Consider the following 18,319-nt stretch of genomic DNA (forward strand, 5'->3'; position numbering starts at 1 on the left):
TCATGCCAAGCATCAAGAATCAAACCGACCGTCAAACAGACTGGTCCGGGCCGCCCCTTACAGAGAGGACGACCCCTCTCTGTTTCACAGACTAGCTTTTATAGAGCAAAGGCCATGTGGTTGGGTCTGGCCACGCACAGGTGGCCAATGAAATTGTAACACACAGAGAAAGCCCCACAGTCATGCTAGGTGACCAACTGAATTACTGTTTACCCTAGTAGACATTTGAACCAGCCTATCACCTTGCTCAGAATTGGCGCCCAAAAGGTGCCCAAAGGGCGGGGCCCATACTCCTTGGTAGCCAGGAGACAGTATGCGCCCCCACTGATTGAATACCTCCACCTGGACCGACCCACCCTTTTTATTTGGACTGTGTTACCTGGGACTGGTTTCTAGGACTTGTTTTTAAGTAAGTTCCCCTGGCGGCGGTGGGGGGTGGGTGGGGGGTGGCAGAGTAATTTAAGTTTTACAACAAAATGGCAGTTCAACCAGGGTTGGGCTGCTCTGGCTGAATAGGCCTTTACAAGTCCTAGCCACAGCAATCAGAAAACACAATGAAATAAAAGGTATCCAAATAGGTAAGGAAGAAGTAAAACTTTCACTATATGCTAATGCCATGATACTATATATAGAAAGCCCAAATCCTCCATGAAAAAACTGCTAAAACTCATGAATGAATTCACTAAAATCACAGGATATGGGGTGCCTGGGTGGCTCAGTGGGTTAAAGCTTCTGCTTTTGGCTCCGGTCATGATCCCAGGATCAAGTCCCACATGGGGCTCTCTGCTCAGCGGGCATCCTCCTCTCCCTCCTCTCCCCACTCCCCGCCCCTGCCTCTCTGCCTACTTGTGATCTCTGTCCGTCAAATAAGTAAACAAATAAATCTTAAAAAAAATAAAATTGCAGGATACAAAATTAATGCACAGAAATCGTTTGCATTTCTCTACACCAATAATGAAGCAACAGAAAGAGAAATTAAGAAAACAATCTTATTTAAAATTGCACCAAAAATATTAAGGCACCTAGGAATAATCCTGACCAAAGAGGTGAAAAACCTGTACTCTCAGAATTATAAAACATTGATGAAAGAAAATGAAGACAACACAAAGAAATGACAACCCGTGCTCATGTATTGGAAGAACACATATTGTTAAAGTGTATACTACTCAAAGCAATCTACACATTCAATGCAACCCCTACCAAAATAGCAACAGCATTTTTCAGAGAGCTAGAACAAACAATCCTAAAATTTGTGTGGAACCACAAGGGACTCCAAAACAATCTTGAAGACGAAAAAGCAAAGCTGGAGTCATCACAATTCTGGACTTCAAGTTATATTCCAAAGCGGTAGTAACCAAAACAGTATGAGATTGGCACAAAAATAGACACCTAGATCAATAGAACAGAATAGAAAGCCCAGAAATAAACCTCCAACTATATGGTTAATGAATCTTTGAAAAAGCAGGAAAGAATATCCAATGGGAAAAAGATAATCTCTTCAACAGATGGTGTTGGGAAAACTGGACAGCAACATGCAAAAGAATGAGACTGGTTCACTTTCTAACACCATACACATAAACAAATTCAAAATGTATTAAGTACCTAAATATGAGATCTGAAAGCATAAAAATCCTAGAAGAGAGCACAGGCATTAACTTCTCAGACATCAGCCATAGCAACTTTCTTCTAGATATGTCTCTTGAGGCAAGGGAAAGAAAAGCAAAAATAAACTATTTGGATTTCATCAAAATATAAACCTTCTGCAGAGTGAAGGAAACAATCAATGAAACTAAAAGGCAACCTATAGAATGGGAGAAGATATTTACATATGACTTACCTGATAAAGGGTTAGTATCCAAAATACATAAAGAACTTATAAAACTGAACACCCCAAAAATAAGCAATATGATGAAAAATGGTCAGAAGGGATGAACAGACATTTCTCTGAGGAAGACATCCAGATGGCCAAAAGACACATGAAAAGAAGCTCAACATCGTTTATCATCAGGGAAATGCAAATCAAAACTATAATGCGGTATCACCTCACACTTATCAAAATGGCTTAAGTCAACAACACAAGAAACAATAGCGGTTGGTGAAGATGTGGAGAAAAAGGGACCTTCTTGCAGTTGGTGGGGATGCAAATTTGTGCAGCCACTGTGGAAATGGTATAGAGCTTTCCAAAAAATTAAAAATAGATATACCACAAGATCCAGCAATTCCACTACTGGGTATTTACCCAAAGAATACTAAAACACTAATTTGAAAAAATATATGCAAACTTTTATTATTGCAACATAATTTATAATAGCCAAAGTATGGAAGCAGCCCAAGCGTCCTCAGTAGATGAATCGATAAAGAAGATGTGATAGCTATAGCTATAGATATAGATACTGCAATCGAATATTACTCAGCCATAAAAAAGAATGAGATCTTGGCATTCGTGACAACATGGGTGGAGCTAGATAGTATTATGCTAGATGAAGTAAGTCAGAGAAAAACAAATACCATATAATTTCACTTGGAATCTAAAAAACAAAATGCATGAAGAAACAAAAAATGAAATGGACTCTTAAGTACAGAGAACAAACTGGTGGTTGCCAGAGTGTAGGTAGATAAAGGGATGGGCGAATTGATAAAGGGGATTAAGAGGTACAAACTTCCAGTTATAAAATAAATATGTCACAGAAATGAAAAGCATAGGAACTATCATCAATAACATATTGTAATATTATATATTGTAATGACATTATATGGTGACAGTGACTACACTTACTATGGTGAGCACCAAGTAATATATAGAATTTTTGAATCAACATATTGTACTCCTGAAACTAATACAATATTGTGTGTCAATTATACTTCACTAATAAGAAAAAATTATGTGTTTCTGCAAAGAAGACATCCAGATGGCCAACAGACACATGAAAAAATGCTCCACATCACTCAGCATCAGGGAAATACAAATCAAAACCACAATGAGCTATCACCTCACACCAGTCAGAATGGCTAAAATTAACAAGTCAGGAAATGACAGATGCTGGCGAGGATGCGGAGAAAGGGGAACCCTCCTACACTGTTGGTGGGAATGCAAGCTGGTGCAACCACTCTGGAAAACAGCATGGAGGTTCCTCAAAATGTTGAAAATAGAACTACCCCATGACCTGCAATTGCACTACTGGGTATTTACCCTAAAGATACAAACGTAGTGATCCGAAGGGGCACGTGCACCCGAATGTTTATAGCAGCAATGTCTACAATAGCCAAACTATGGAAAGAACCTAGATGTCCATCAGCAGATGAATGGATAAAGAAGATGTGGTATATATACACAATGGAATACTATGCAGCCATCAAAAGAAATGAAATCTTGCCATTTGCGACGACGTGGATGGAACTAGAGGGTATCATGCTTAGTGAAATAAGTCAATCAGAGAAAGACAACTATCATATGATCTCCCTGATATGAGGACGTGGAGATGCAACATGGGGGGTTGGGGGATAGGAGAAGAATAAATGAAACAAGATGGGATTGGGAGGGAGACAAACCATAAATGACTCTTAATCTCACAAAACAAACTGAGGGTTGCTGGGGGGAGGGGGAGTTGGGAGAGGGTGGTAGGGTTATGGACATTGGGGAGGGTATGTGCTATGGTGAGTGCTGTGAAGTGTGTAAACCTGGAGATTCACAGACCTGTACCCCTGGGGATAAAAATACATTATATGTTTATAAAAAAATAAGAAAGAAATAAAAATTTTTAAAAAATTATGTGTAATGTTTCTGAACATTTAAAATCAGTGTCCCAGGCTTTGAGGTTTCTAAATTGTGTCCCAGGGTGACAGGTATTCTATGTTAGGAGATTCTTCACCTGGGTTATGAGGGCTTTGTCCTGCTTATGGGTCTATGTGTCCATATGCAAGATGCGAGGTCTTTTAGTTTTGGAGTTTGTTGTTCAGAGCATGAAGTATCTAGCATTTTGAAGGCCTCTGAACAACATGGAGGTGTGTGCCCAGGGTGTAAAGTCCATGATTTCTGTAGTCTGTGTCCCAGAGGATGATGTTTTGGGATTATTTCAGAGGCCCATGACCACACTGTGAGTTGTCTAAGCACTTTGAAAAAGTGGCCCAAGGTATGAGGTTCCTGATTAATTGTGGGCCTGTTTCCCAACGTTTACAGTCTTTCACCTCTTTGGGGGATCTATATTCAGGCTCAGAAATCTGTAAGTCTATTTTTGGGTCTTTGTACAGGATATTATATCTCTAAACTGTTTGCCTTTTTCCTGATGTGAGGTCTTTCAGCTTTTTGGAGGTTTGTGTTCAGGTTGTGATGTCTCTGAATTCTTTGGGGGTCTATGTCCTCAGTTTTGAATTTTCTGGATCTGCGTTCTTGGTGTGAAGTCTCAGAACTCTATAGGAATCCTTGTTCCAGGGTATAAGGATGCTGAGTTGTTTGGAAGTGTTTGGGGGTATGATTCCTAGGATGTGAGTTCTGTGGCTTTTAGGAGGTCTGGGTTTACTAAGTGTGGCTTCTCTGGGCTCTTTTTGGGAAGGGGAAGAGGTCTATATAAAGATTTTTTAAAACTCCAAGCTGTACAGGTGCACTGTGAGATTTCTGAATTATTTGATGGCCTATTTTCAAGTATATGTTTTTCTGTGGCTATTTGGGGGTCTGTGCCCCAGGGTGTGAGGTATCTGAATTTCTGGTGAGTCTATTAAGCATGTATGGTTTGTGTAATTCCTGGAGGTCCATTTCAAGCCTGTTGGGTCCCTGAGTTCTTTGGTGTTCTGTGCCCAGGGTATGAGCTTTCTGAGCTGTTCATGTGTCTGTGTCCAGAGTGAGTTGTGGAGTTGCCTGGATGGACTGGTGCTTGGATAGCTCTCTGAGGTCCTTGGGGGTCTGTGACCAGGATTTGGGTCTCTCACCTATTTAGAGGTCTTTGTCTAGGCTCAGAGGTACATGGAGTTTATGTATTATACTGAACTCTTTGGGGATCTATTTTTTAGGTTGTGAGGTCTGGATATTTAGAGGTCTATGTATCCTTAGGGTGAAATGGCTCCACTCCAAGGGGGCTGTTGCCCCAGATGCCAGGTCTCTGAGCTGTTTGTGTATGTGTGACCCAAGGCATATTAGTAGGCTTTTTGAGGGTCAGTGCCAGGATGTGAAGACTCTTTACTGTTTGAGACTTTCTGCTCTGAGTATGAAGTCTGTGAGCTGCTTGGGTGGGGGGCGGTCTGTGTTCAGTCCCGGGTATGTGGTCTCTGTGTTATCTGTGGATCTGTATCCACAGTCTGGCATCTCTGGGGGTCTCCTTCCATATTGTGAAGTCTCTAAGCTGCTTAAGGGTCTTTATCACAGGTATGAGTTTTAGGAACTGTTTGGGGGTCTGAATCAACTCTGAAACCTGGGACAGCAAGATGATGGGAGCACATCAGAAAGGTGAGGGAGGCTCTCTGCACTTGGCTGAATACCAGACTGGTCAGGGCAGGGAGAGAAAGCTTTCTGAGGGCTCTGAGTGTGGAGGTGCTTATGTTGCATTCTTCAGAAGGTGGGATAAGGGAGAAGACCCCAGTAACCAGGACTTCCCCATTCCTGCAGACATTGTTCTTGACCTGCAGATGTGGAAACCCCTGGGCTTGGGACCTGTCTCACCTTGAGTGACACGACTTTACTATTCTCAGAGAAACAGGTGAAGACTCAGGTAAACTAGGATGCCCTTGCTATGCAGACACCAGGAGCTGACTCGTGGAGAGGGTCACTCTGTGAGTAAAGCTATGCCACAGGGAACATGCTGGTCAGAGAGGGTTTATGTGGGTGTCCACATCTGTCCACACCCTTGGCCATGCCTCCTTTTTTATCCATCTGCCATGGCCTGAACAAACCTCCAGGTCTAAAGCTCCAGAGTGGCAGTACTCTGAAGCTTTTCTCACAGTCTCCATCCCCAAAAGCTTTAAAAGACCCAAGTTGCTTTTGGACTGTTAGACTGTGTGCCTGCTAGGGGAGGGAGAGGGGCCCAAGAGCCCAACGATGATAACAGAGCTGAATGTCCACACTGCTCCAGGGTCCTGAGAGTGGGTGGAGGGGATGTTCCACCTGGGAGGGTCTAACTTTTCACCCACAATGTCCTCCACAGGTGCCCATGGGCCCCCTTAACCTCTTTATAGTGCCTTCTATTCTGCAGCAGTCCCCCAAATGGGGTGGGGGTGGGCCTGGGGTGAGGTCTCACTCCCCACCCACCTTTCCTGGATCTTGGGGCCCACATCCTCTGGGCCTCATTACTCCCATATCTTTAATGGGCAAAAGGCACTTATGTGTCTCATGCATGTTTGTCCTCCTTCCCCACTCAGGCCTAGGCCCTGGACTTCTGGGTTAATCCCTAAACCCAAGTAATTTCCAATGTGATTAACATTCTTGTTGGTAAAAGGCCAGACAAGTCCTCCTCTACTGGGCTATTCTATGGGAATCCAACCTTCCTTAGCTGGCCCCAAAACACCTGGTCCTTACTCCAGGGCTGAGGGTAGAATGGACAGGGGTAAACAAAACATGCTTAAGGGTATAGCAAGGGATAATGTGGGGTATTATACATTTTATTTGGGGTAATATTGAAAAGACTCAAATGAGGTGATGTGAACAGAGCCTTAAAAATGAGCCAAGTGCTGGGCTGTGTAATGGGTGGACTAGACATGGCTAGCCAGTGCAAAGGCTCTGAAACTTGACTCCCCTGGGGCAGGAACACTCGGTTCGATTTTTGGACCCCAGGCTTAAGTCCCATGGAAGGGGCTCTGAACTACATGCCACGATGAAGTTTTGGGGCCAGCAACTGGAAACTGGGCCTTTGTTTCCTACAAAATATTCGGGGTTTGCAGTAATCCATTTCTGGATGTTGGGATGGGTAAATAGGAAGGGAAAGTCTAGAGTGCATGAGACTTGATGTGGATAGAAGACTCCTTTGAGTAATTGGGAAAGGAGATTTGGATGGAGCATTTCACTAATATAACATAGCAGGGGGAGGGGGTGATACAAGGATGGAATGGTCTGTTCTTGGGTGGGGCTGTGCTAGACCCCTAAACTATAGTTCAGGGAGGAGGGGAATCAACACCACTCCTGGTGGAGACAAGATTCCGACAATCCTATCCTCCTGGATTTTTAAAAAAAATTGTGTTATGTTAGTCACCATACAATACATCATTATTCTGCTGGCTTCTACTTGGGCTCTAAGCAGACACCCACTTTCCAGTTTTGACATTCATCTGTTCTGTGACCTCTATCATTGTTCTTAGTCTACCTCTTCATCTTCTTGTCCACTTTGAATTGGCCTTAAGAGTGAATATCCAGGGGCGCCTGAGTGGCTCAGTGGGTTAAAGCCTCGGCTTTCAACTCTGGTCATGATCCTGGGGTCCTGGGACCAAGCCCCACATCGGGCTCTCTGCTCTCTGCCTGCCTCTCCACCTACTTGTGATCTCTGTCTATCAAATAAATAAATAACATCTTAAAAAAATTAAAAAAACAAACAAACCAGAGTGAATATCCAGGGCAGACACTGGCTCTGGAATGAGGGGAACAGAAATCAAGGATGTTCCTGGGCTCTGATTGGTCCTAGAGAATTTTCATGCCCCAGTTCTGCCCAGTTACATAAGATTTCCAGAAGTGCTCATAAGTCTTGCTTCCTCCCTCAGATGCTGTGCTGTCATTGGCTACTGTTCTTCACAGGCACCTCAGTAGCTGGGCTGGTCTTCATGACTTTGGAGGCAGGGATTTGGTGCTGGAATGTGCATACATTTTGGAGTTATCTCTGACTCCTCCCTACCCCTTGCCCCTGGAGGGATCAACCAACTCACTCAACTGTAGACATGCCCTAGTGATTGGGGCTGTCCTCGTGTGAGCTTCTACAGTCATATGTTCCCCCATTCACCCCTAAACTCAGTCACAAGACCAGAAGCATTTCTTCCTCCAGTTAGTCATCCCTGAAGTGCATTGAGGCACTCAGCCATTGTCTTTACTTGAAACAAAAATTGGATTTAGATTTTAGGTGAACTTCATAGAGGTTATTTCATTAAACAGGAATCTTGCCCTGGTGGAAGAAGCAGAACAGGTGGTGCAGGTTTCCTAACCTCGGCACAGAGCTAGGAGGGCTCAGCTTGCAACAGCTGGGTGGGATGAGTGAGAGATGTGAGAATGTGAGGGAGAGGGCAAGAGGGATGAGAAGGTAAGAGGGAGGGAGGAAGAAACAATAAAAGCAAAAAGGGGAAGTCAAGAGACATCAGAATAAAAGTTCACACTTATGGATGCTTAATATGGGCCAGACATTGCTTTCAGTAATGTACAGCAAAACTCTAGAAGGAAATGAAGAGGATCAGGGTATCCAAATATGTAGCTTTGGCCAGAGAATTACTTTGAGCCCAAATACTTGGAATTCCTGAAATCTTTTATCTGCTTAAAAGCAGAGCCTTTCTAAAGGACTCAAAAGAACTAAATTATCATAAATATTCTCCCTGGGAGAAACTTTTATCTTCTCTTCTGAAGATAAGTAGGTACTACATCCAAACAGACATTGTCCTAAAGACTCTTACATGAAAATGAATAAAGGAATCTTAATTCAAAATGGAGTTGGGAAGCAATTAGGGGAGGGTCACACTCAAGTATGACTTGTTGTAGCTTATTTTATGTATCCCAGCAGGAAGGAGGAAGATTTTCTCCTTGCCCAGCAAAAACCCAGCCAATGAGAAACTACCACAACTCAGCCAGTGAGAAGCTGCCACCACCTCAAACTCTCACTCTTCTCCAATGAACTTTCATTCAAAACAACCTTTCCCAACTCCCTCTTTCTTCCATAAAAAGCAAGCTCCTCTCCTTCGTTCTTGGACCTGCCTATGGTTCATCATGGTTTGCATGCCCTGAATTGCAATTTCCCTGCTATTCCTGAAAAAAAAAAAAGTCATTTTTGCTGGTTAAATCACTGGTTATTTTATTTTTAAGGCTTACAACTAAATCTCCCATATATTCAACCAAGGGCCCATTTAACTTTCCAAAAAGGCATTTGCTTTTCCCTAAGTACTCTTTCTCCACTTCCTTTTCCCTTACTAGATTAAGTATATAGACTCCAAATTCTAGCCACCTCTTTGAGTTACTCATCACTGAAAGCTCCCAAGTATATAGGATGCATGTGTTAATAACTTCTGTTTGTTTTTCTCTTGTTAATCTGCCTTTTATCAGTCTGATTTTCAGGAACCAAGGCAAAGAACCTAAGAGGTTCTAAGAAAATTTTTCTTCCTCTTACAGAAACTATATGATATATTAGGTAGTATTCTTGAGTGTGACGTTCTGGGTAATTTTCCACTAAGTAATTTTTCCTTGCTTTATTATTTACTTGCATTTTCCTAGTTTACATTAATCATTTTTTAAAAAGATTTTTATTTATTTATTTGACAGAGAGAGATCACAAGTAGGCAGAGAGGCAGGCAGAGAGAGAGGGGGAAGCAGGCTCCCTACTGAGCAGAGAGCTCAATGCTCACTTGATCCCAGGATCCTGAGATAATGACCTGAGCCAAAAACAGAGGCTTAACCCACTGAGCCACCCAGGCGGCCCTCATTTTTTGTTTTGTTTATAATTTTATTTATTTTTAATTTTTGTACACAGCATAGTTATACGGAGTTTAGCATAAGTCTATTCCCATAGGCTTCCACACATATGTTTACAAACATTTATATCTTAATGAATGAAGATGTAACTTGAAAGATGCAGTATACACAGGGTAATTTCAAGGCTTCAGCACAGGGCTATCCACATATGCTGCCACACTACTGTTTATAAACACTTATCTAAAAGAAGGAAGATGTTTCTTGACTTTTTAGACATAGTGTAATTTCAATGAATTAAGCATATGGCTAATCCCATATGCTTCTACCATTTTGTTTATAATTTAAAAAATGATTTTTCTAAAGGATCCTTTTCCTAGCTTTCTAACTATTCCAGGGTAGTAAATGTTTTGATATCGTTGCCAGGTTAGAGATCAGTGAGTGAGCATGAGTAGTATTTATAGCAAAAGGAAGATCTGAGATGCAGTACGATTGCTGGTATGGGGAAGGACTGTAGAGGAGATAGAAGGTCAGCAAGAGTCTGTAAGTGTTCTGGAAAATGCCAAGGCAATACAGGCAACACAGGTTCCTAAGAAGAGACTGTGCATTGTCAAGATAAGTTTCTTTATTAAGGCTTCCTAAACAGTCCCCCAGTTTTGGTTCCGGTGGCTTATTTGATTAGGTCACGGTATGCACAGAGAGTACTATTTGTGAGCAATGCCAAGATCATGGGTTTAAGCCTCATCTACGCACTTTTTACTTTCTGAGCAATTCTGAGGATGGGATAACTTGGATCACTTTTCTTGCTTTCTGGAAGGTTGTAGATAGACAAAGGAAAAAAATTGGAAATCAATACATAGTGAAATAATTAGACCCAACTTCTCCCCCAACAATACCTGTAAAGCCATAAGTAGAAAGTGAAAAATACCAGTTGTTGTTGCAGTGAGTTATGAATTACAGGTTGCAGTTTGATCACTCTAAAAAGAAACATGGAAGTGAATGCAAATTATTAAGGGGAAAATATACTAGAAGAGAGTTAGAAGACTAGAGTTACTATTTTGTTACTAGAGTTACTAAACTATTTTTGTTAGTTACTAGAGTTACTAGACTAATTTGCCAACAGGAAACATAGTGACAGATGGTTTGGACTAAGTGGATATAGTAAACATGGAAGGAATTGGGCACATTAGGCAGGTATTTGGGAAGTAAAATGGGCTGCACTCAAAAAGAATTTGGACTTGGGGTGAAGATGAGGAAAGTATAAAATGTTGAAAGCAGGTTTCTGTGTTGGGAAATAAAATGGGTGATGGTGCTATTGACTGATAGGGATACTATGAAAAGAGGACTATTTTGGAAGGAATTACAAAATAGAAATTTTTCTCAAAAGGCTCATGGTCTAAATAGAAGTCAAGATAAGGGATTTTTCTCATGATCTATAGTTACATGTCCATATGAGTTTGAGACCCTGTTCCTCTAAGCTCCTGTATCCCTAATCTCATACACCCCTGTAGTGCCAGTATTGTTTTCAGTATATGTCTTTCCTTTAGAAATATGTACACAGAAAATACATGAATATAGTCCAGTGGAGAAGCTTCAAATGATATGTAAATATATGGACTACATTAGGCTATAATCATCTACCCTATTCTTCCCCACCTCACAGGTGACAAGTGGGATCAGTTAAAGGTGTTTTATTCCAGACATTTTTCTCTGCACTCACACATCACACATGCACACACACAGATACACACACACACATATAAGGTCCCACTATGAGCATTACCCACTTACACTGCATTCATAATATGTCATGGAGAAATCCTGACCAGTACAGATCAATCCCCCTCGTTCTGTTCTGTAGCTCACCTGTGCTCCATGGTATAATATGAACACTCATCACTCATTTATCTTCCCATGTATGTGGTTGACTAAATAAATTAAATAGACATTAAATAGACATTTAATGTTTTTACCAGTTGTTTTCTCCTTCTGTCTTGTGCACATAGCTGTGTGTGTGTGTGTCTGATTATATATTCTTACAAGTAGGATTGCTTGGTCAAAGAGTTTGGTCATTCAGCAAATCCTTATAAGTACCCACTATGTGGCTAGGAATTATTCTAGGAGTTGGGGAAACTTTAGTGAACAACACAGACAAATACCTCTAAGGGTGGAGTGACCATTTTTAAACATTTTGACGAATCTTCTAACACTGTTGTCTCGCACGGGGAAGTTAATACCTGTTTACTGCTGTCCTAAATACCACTCCTGGTTTGGGGTTTCAGCAGCTGATGAAAAATACTCAAACAATCTAAGAGAAGGCAGGAAAGAGGGAAGAGAAAAGATAAACAAGGGGAAAAAGCCCAAATAAAACAAAAACCAGAGGGGACAAACAGAACACACTCTCTCTTTTTTAAAAAAAAAAGATTTTATTTATTTGACAGACAGAAATCGTAAGTAGGCAGAGAGGCAGGCAGAGAGAAATATGCGGAAGCAGGCTCCTCGCTGAGCAGAGAGCCTGATGTGGGGCTTGATCCCAGGACCCTGGGACCATGACCTGAGCCGAAGGCAGAGGCTTTAACCCACTGAGCCACCCAGGCACCCCGGAACAACCTCTCTTCCCAATAACCTGATATCCCTGAACACAATCCTGTCACACTTATTACACTAAATGTTAATGATATAAACAATGAAACATAGAGATGCAGAGAGTAGATAAAAAGCAAGGCCCTACTAAATGCTACACACAAGAAACACACACTTTAAATATAAAGATATGAAGAGTTTGAAAGTAAATGAATGGAAAAAGTTATATTATGCACACCAAAAAACATAAAAAGGATGGAGCGGATATTATAAACCAGATAAAGCATTCTTGAAGCCAGTAAAAGGAAAATGTCGTAATGATGAAGGGATAGTTCCTTAGAAAGATATAACAACTATAAATATGTACATACCTACTAATAGAACCTCAATTACATGAAGCAGAAGTTGACAGAATCATAGCAGGAAATTTGAACACCCTCTTACATGGGGTTATCAACAGAGACCCTATAGACATTAAAATGGCAATAAGAAAACAAAATGAACAACTTCCTGCCAACAAATTTGACAGTGAAGCCAGGGTGGGTGGAGGGAGAAGCCTGTGATGCAGGCCTAAATACAAGTCATGGCTGACCCCTTGTGAAACTCTTTTTTTTTAAATTTATTTATTTGACAGAGAGAGACATAGTGAGAGAGGGAACACAAGCAGGGGGAGTGGGAGAGGGAGAAGCAAGGAGTCCAATGCAGGGCTGGATCGCAGGACCCTGGGATCATGACCTGAGCCTAACGCAGACATTTAATGACTAAGCCACCCAGATCCCCCCACCCCCACCCCCTGCCTTGGGAAACTCTTGAATGTCCTATCAGAATTATCCCAGGTTAGGGCTAGATGGTCATGACTTTATATTCCCCTATTGACCAGTCATTAAATGTAGGCCACCAAGGAAGGAGTGTGATCTTGAGTGAGGCAGCTCTCTGCACCTGAGACAATCCCTAAAGGGGCTCACAGCAGTCTGATGATAGCAGCCCTAGCACATGAAGGACTAGGCCCTTCTTGAAGGGGGATCCGGGTGGTGCATCACAGGTCCCTTTATTTTATTTTATTTTTTTTTATTTGACAGAGAGAGATCACAAGTAGGCAGAGAGGCAGGCAGAGAGAGAGGAGGAAGCAGGCTCCCTGTGGAGCAGAGAGCCCGACGCGGGGCTCGATCTCAGGACCCTGAGATCATGACCTGAGCCGAAGGCAGTGGCTTAATCCACTGAGCCACCCAGGTGCCCCCACAGGTCCCTTTATGAAGGCTTCTTTTCAAAAACAGATCAACACTGTACATAACATGACAGAATGGATACAGGTGAAGAGAATTAAAGGCATGAAGATTTATTAGAATAATGGATGAATAAATAACAGCATTAATATCTACCACCCACTGTGGGTCAGGCACTGTGGAAAGAATCAAAAATACTGTCTCCGTCCCTGCTCTCAGTGGAAGGAGGTACAGCAGACAGTGTGAAATGAAATCTCACATAAAATATGTGTTATTATAATGCCACAGGAGTGAAGAAGGGTGAACCATCTACTGTGCCTTTGGCAGGGGTGGGAGGTATGTGTGTGAATGGGCTGGATTTCCAGAAAGGTTTTAGGTAACATTTTAGCATCTATAAGACCAAGAAAGGTTTGTACAGGATGTGGTATTTGAGGCGTACTTTAAACATAGTCTTGATATTTTAATGTGGACTTAGAGTACAATTTGGTTTAGAAAAATATAATATACACAAAGAGTTCTTCTTCTAAAACAACAGCTAATGGAAGACTGTGTTACTATAAACAATATATTTTTCCTGGAAATGTTTTTCCTGCCAATTATGTGCTGCATTTTAAAAACAACCATTATATCTTTAGGACATTTTTCCCCTCAGAAAATATAATGGAAATCTATAACAAGCAAGGTTTATTTAGGACATTTGAATTTACAGACACTATTTTGGAAATGTGCTTATGATGTTAAAAAATAATTTCCTACCACCCTTTGGCTATGTATATATAGGACCTCTCAATAGGAAATGGTACTTTGTTCAGTTACCTCAGATTCAAATCTTGGAACACAGGTCCCAAAGAATTCAAGACCTAACACCCTGAACATAGACCCCCCCACCAAATCTCACACTCATAGGACCATAAAGATTTCAGAGACTTCACACCCCGAAGATCAATAACCAAACACAACATACAACTCTTGGAGCACTGACCCTCTCAAGTTCAGAGACCTCACACCCTGCACTTAGATACCAAAAACCCAAACCAAACCAAAAAACTTGGAAGCAAACTTGGGAAACAAGCCCTTAAAAAGGTCAAACTTTTCCATCCTTGAAAAGAGACCCCAAACACCTCAGACTCCAGCTTTGGAACACATGCCATGAGAATATTCTATGTAATAACAATCCGGACACACCTCTGAATATTGGTGATTCAATATCTGGTACTCAGACCTTCAGTGAACACATAGACCTCATACCCAGTACACATCTTACAAATACCTGAGACTTCAACCTTGACAGAAACCTTCAATAAGCTCAATAAACTTACTCCTTTAAAAAAATCCATATAAGTTATATAAACATTAGAATAAGGCCCTATAAGATTTGTGAATATTAGGCCCAGAAAACAGACATAAAAATCCTCACATCTTGGACCAGAGGCCTTAGAGATTCACAGAACTAAAACTCTAAACACCGATGTGCAAATACATCAAATCTATTATCATAGACCCTCAAAGACTTCAAACCCTTACTCTCAAAATATAGATGCACAAATACCTCAAAATCTATCCTAAAAAACATCTTCAGGGGCGCCTGGGTAGCTCAGTGGGTTAAAGCCTCTGCCTTCGGCTCAGGTCATGATCCCATGATCCCAGGTCCTGGGATTGAGCCTCACATTGGGCTCTCTGCTCAGCGGGGAGCCTGCTTCCTCCTCTCTCTCTCTGCCTACTTGTGACCTCTGTCAAATAAATAAATAAATAAAATCTTTAAAAAAATAAAAACAAAAACAAAACAAAACAAAAAAACATCTTCAAAGAGTCATATACCTCAGGCCCCACCTGGACATGCACCACCAAACACTTAAGACCTTGACCTGCCAACATAGACCTTCAAATGTCAGAACCCTCACATGCTGAATATAGACTCCAGAAGCTCAGATTCAAAATTCATATAGAAGACTCAGCAATTTCAGAGTCCTCATACTCCAACCACAAATCCCTGAACTCACAAACGCAGATACCCTGCAACATCAGATGGAAACCTGGGAACTCAGTTCATCAAAATGTTTCAGAACCCAGACCTCACAGCCCTATAGAACACAATCAAAACTTTCGCACCAACACCCTTACAGCGTGGAGCGACCTCACACTCAGATCACAGACCCAAAATACTTCGGATCAAATTCTGGAGCACAGACAGTTAATAAGTTTGGATACCTCTTATGCCTTGATCACAGACTCCCAGAGCCCCTGATTCAAACCTTGGCACAGACCCTCAAAGACTTCAGTCCTTATTCCACGAACATTGACTTTCAAATACCTCAGATTTAAACCTCTGAACACAGATTCTTTTTTTTTTTAAGATTTTAATTTATTTATTTGACAGAGAGAGACACAGCGGGAGAGGGAACACAAGCAGGGGGAGCTGCAGAGAGAGAGGGAGAAGCCGGCTTCCCGCCAAGCAGGGAGCACAATGTGGGGCTTGAGCCCAGGACCCTGGGATTATGACCCGAGCTGAAGGCAGACGCTTAACGACTGAGCCACCCAGACACCCCTGAAGATAGATTTTTAAAGAGTTCAGAGATTTCACTTTCTGAACAGGGATTCTAAACAACTCAGACAAAAAAACTTGGAACCTAGAACTTGAAATATTTCAAGAACCTTATTCTTTGAACACAGGGCAAAAATACCTCTGAAACTTGGGATCCAAGCTTAAGGTTTCAAAGACTACAACTTGATCACAAACCCCCAATTACCTCAGATTTAAACCTTACACTGCAGACCCTAGAAAATTTCAGAAGGCCTCATACCCTGAACACAAACCAGCAGTTACTTCAGACGCAAACCTTTGGACTGACCCTGAAAATTTTCAGAGAACAAGAGGACACACCTCTAAATATCTGACTCAAAACATGGAATATATGCCCTTAGAGAGATCAGAGACTTCATACCCTAAATGCAGACTTCTAAATACCTGAGGCAAAAAACTTGGAACAAAAACCTTCAAAGAACTCATGGACCTCACTTCCTGAACATAGACCCCCAAATACCTCAGACCAAAATGTTGGACTTAGACATTCTAAAAGTTTAAAGACCATACAACCTGAAAGAAAACAAGTCTCTTAATTCCTAAGACTAAACCCTCAGAACAGAAGCTGGAAATCTCAGAGGCTTCAAACTCTGAATACAGACCTATAAATAACTCAGGCTGAATCTTGGGGACACAGATCCTTGGGAAGTACAGAGACCTCACGCTATGAATGCAAACATCCAGATACATGAAACTTAAGCCTTTGGCAACGGACCCCCATTGGTTTTAGAGACCTCTCATCCTGACCAGAGACTCCCCAAACACCTCAGACTCAAACATTAAAAGATATCACAAGGTATGAGGGGCCTCACACTCTGATCACAGACCCACAATGACCTTAGGTTCAAACCTTACAACACAAATTTTCAAAGACTTCAGAGACCTCACACTGTGACCACAGACCACCAAATACTTTACAGTCAAAACCTTGAGCTATAGACCTTAAAGAATTTAGAGAAGTCATATTCTGAATACAGACTTCCAAACCCCTCAGAATCAAACTTTACCACAGAGACTCTTAAAATTTCAGAGACTTCATACCCTGACTACAGACCCGCCCCAAACAACTCCAGCCAAATCCTTGGGACACAGCGCCTCTAAAATTTCAGACTTCACACTCTGAAAACAGACCCCAAATACCTCATATTCAAAACTTGGAAAAGAGATCCTCTAAAAGTTCAACACATGCTGAACACAGACCTCTGAATACACACATACCTCCCACCTCTAGCCAACCTTGAGGCACAGTCCAAAAAACAGTTGAAGGACCTCGCACCTAGTACATAGACTTCTAGTTACTTCACATTTAAATGTTGGAACAGACCTTGAAAGAATTCAGTAAATGAGAGCACAGAATCCTATGTCAGGCTCAAACTTTCAAACATATACTCTCAAGAGGTGAGAACTTTCAAACACATAACTTACAACTTAAATGCAGACATTTAAATAACTCAGACAAAAATTTTGAAAGCATACCCTCAGAGAATTTAAGGACTTCACTCCTTGAACTAAGAACTCAAATACCTTAAACTCAAACTTGGGACACAGACTCTCTAAAATTTCAGACTCCATGCCTTGAATACAGACCCTCAAGATATTCACAGAACTTACACCCTGAGCACTTACACTGTATTAATCAGATTGAACCTTGGGATACATCTCAAAGACTTCAGAGATCTTGCACTGTGAACACAGACACCCAAATCTCTCTGACTCAGACTTTGAGCCACAGACTCTCAAAGAGTTCAGAAACCTGAGACTCTGGGGGCACCTGGGTGGTTCAGTTGGCTAAATGCCTACCTTCAGCTCAGGTCATGATCCCAGGGTCTTGGGATCCAGCCCAGTGCTAGGCTCCCTGTTCTGTGAAGAGCCTGCTTCTCCCTTTCCCTTTGCCTGCCACTCCCCCTGCTTGTGTTCTCTCTCTCTCTCTCTCTCTCATAAATAAACAAAATCTTAAAAAAAAAAAAGAAGTAGCAACAAGGACAGGACTGGAAGAGATTATGCTGAGTGAAATAAGTCAAACAGAGAGAGTCAATTATCATATGGTTTCACTTATTTGTGGAGCATAACAAATAACATGGAGGACATGGGGAGATGGAGAGAAGGGAGTTGAGGGAAATTGGAAGGGGAGGTGAACCATGAGAGACTATGGACTCTGAAAACAACCAGAGGGTTTTGAAGGGGCGGGGGGGTGGGAGGTAAGGGGAGCAGGTGGTGAGTATTAAGGAGGGTACATATTGCATGGAGCACTGGGTGTGGTGCAAAAACAATGAATATTGTTAAGCTGAAAAAAAAAAACTAAAAAAAAAAAAAAGAAAAGAAATCCGAGACTCTGACTGTAGTCCCACAATTATGTCA

This window comes from Meles meles, chromosome X (assembly GCF_922984935.1).
Source record: "Meles meles chromosome X, mMelMel3.1 paternal haplotype, whole genome shotgun sequence".
In the NCBI taxonomy this organism is placed as follows: domain Eukaryota; kingdom Metazoa; phylum Chordata; class Mammalia; order Carnivora; family Mustelidae; genus Meles; species Meles meles.